The 2,215-nt window shown below is 57.3% G+C and overlaps 1 pseudogene; it reads right to left on the bottom strand.

The window, feature by feature from the left end:
• Positions 1 to 350: 350 nt before the first annotated feature.
• LOC116548254 lies at positions 351 to 1,471 on the bottom strand (annotated as a pseudogene).
• Between the last annotated feature and the right edge of the window lie 744 nt (positions 1,472 to 2,215).

Here is a 2,215-nt window from a genome sequence, read left to right as displayed (position 1 = left end):
GATTTTTTTTCTTTTGGTCTGACATTACCCTAGGCTTGCCAGTCAATATTTTGATTTTTTTAAAAGGACAATGATGAGTTGAAACGTTTAAGGACCTATCAGTAGAGACTGTAAGAAGACAGCGCATGGCCGGGCGCGGTGGCTCACGCCTGTAATCCTAGCACTTTGGGAGGCCGAGGTGAGTGGATCACCTGCGGTCAGGAGTTCAAGACCAGCCTGGCCATCATGGTGAAACCCCATCTTTAAAAAAAAAAAAAAGAAGAAGAAGAAGACAGCTCAGAAGAGGGCAGGGATGAGACTAGGGGCAGACAGAGCATGCTCCCCACAGCCTCCTGCTGTCTGCGGGGCACCTGGAGCCCTGAGGCCTCGCTCCTGCCTGACCACCTGCCTGCTGGTTCCTCACCATCTGGCTTCTGGGGCTTCTTCAGCTCCCACTGCCCCCCAGAGTGAAGGCTGCTCGTCCACACCCACCTGGCCTCGGCGATGTCAGCAGCGTTTCCCCTGGACACCCTTTCCAGCTGCACGTAGACTGAGCAGTTGACCCGGCTCCACTCGGGGTCACAGACGGCCAGGAAGTTGGGGCGCAGGCGGCCGATAGTGTACTTGGCCAGGTCCATCAGAGACTGGCTCACGGCCTCCCTGAACAGGAAGGTCCCCAGCACCTTGTACACGGCAGCCACGTAGTTGTTGAAGTCGGAGCGGGAATAGAGCTGGTCTGTGTGCACCAGGTAGGCTTCTCCCACTGAGGCCTGTGCGTGGGGCAGCCACAGCAAACAGCGGGGGTCCCGGTCAGCCCGTGGGCCCTCACTGGGCCTCGGTCCTCCCCACAGGCCTCCCCAAGGCTGCTGCAGAGCTGGGGACTCTCAAAGGGCCCTAGGCGGGCTCGGTGGCTCACGCCTGCCATCCCAGCACTTTGGGAGGCTGAGGCGGGCAGATCACCTGAGGTCGGGCATTCAAGACCAGCCAGAACAACATGGTGAAACCCGTCTCTATTAAAAATACAGAACTAGCCAGGTGTGATGACGCACGGCTGGAGTCCCAGCTACTGGGGAGACTGAGGCAAGAGAATCACTTGGACCCAGGAGGCGGAGGTTACAGTGAGCTGAGACCCTGCCATTGCACTCCAGCCTGGGCAACAAGAGCGAAACTCCATCTCAAAAAACAAAAGGGGGTTCCTATTAGCCACAAGTACCACTCGGGGCAAGGCTGTGTCCCCCAGCCTCCCACAGGCCTCCAGGCCACCCCCCATCAGGAACCCAGGGTAAGGCTGTACCCCATCCCGCCCCCCTCCCTGTCCCTCTGAACCCCTCCTGCCTTACAAGGATGACGGTGGCTGTGTTGGTGACCCCGGCCATGAGCCCGTGGGTGATGGTGTCTGGACGGTAGGGGTACCGGATGGAGTCATCCCCACAGTAAAATCCTCACTTATGCGGGGCGTTCGCCAGCCATAGGACAGCGAAGGGCAGGGAGGCTGGAGGGGGAGAAGGGCCATGGAGCTGCAACGTTCTCCAACCAGCTGGGCCGTGAAGGCCTCACACCTTCCTTGCCTCGAGGCCTCCCACCGACAGCAAGGAAGAGCTTTTCTCACAGCACGTGGGAGGCCCAAGTGTCACCCCTTTCCCATCGCCCTCAGATGAGCACGAACTCCCCAGGCCCTCTCCCCCTCACACCGTCCCCTCTGCTCCTTGAACAAACCTGGCAAACGCTCACCTCAGGGCCTTTGCACAGGCACTTCTCTCTGCCCAAAATATCTTATTTTTATTTTTAAAAGTAGAGACAGGGGTCTCATGCTGACCACGCCGTTCATAAACTCCCGGGCTGGGGCGACTCCCCAGCCTCAGTCTCCCAAAGTGCCGAGATTACACGTGTGAGACAACGTGCCGGGCAGCAAAGTGACTCTCACTTCCGCTCAGTTTCGTCTCCCATCCCGGCTGTCCACGCTGGCGTCCCTCTCACAAAAGGAAAGGTCTGTTTAGCCGGGCATGGCGGCGCCTGCCTGTAATCCAGCTATTCGGGAGCCTGAGGCAGGAGAGTTGCTTGAAACCGGAAAATGGAAGTTGCAATGAGCAGGGATCGCACCAATGCACTCCAGCCTGGCGACGGAGCGAGACTCTGTTTCAGTTTATAAAAAGAAAATAAATAAATAAATAAAAATAAAAGGGAAGATCCGCTCTTTTTCCCTCTTGTCCCATGTGGAATTATACAGTCACCTGTG

The sequence above is a fragment of the Sapajus apella genome, unplaced genomic scaffold (assembly GCF_009761245.1).
Source record: "Sapajus apella isolate SASKATOON/1434 unplaced genomic scaffold, GSC_monkey_1.0 scaffold8766, whole genome shotgun sequence".
Classification (NCBI taxonomy): domain Eukaryota; kingdom Metazoa; phylum Chordata; class Mammalia; order Primates; family Cebidae; genus Sapajus; species Sapajus apella.
This window is presented reverse-complemented; position numbering and strand designations above follow the sequence as displayed.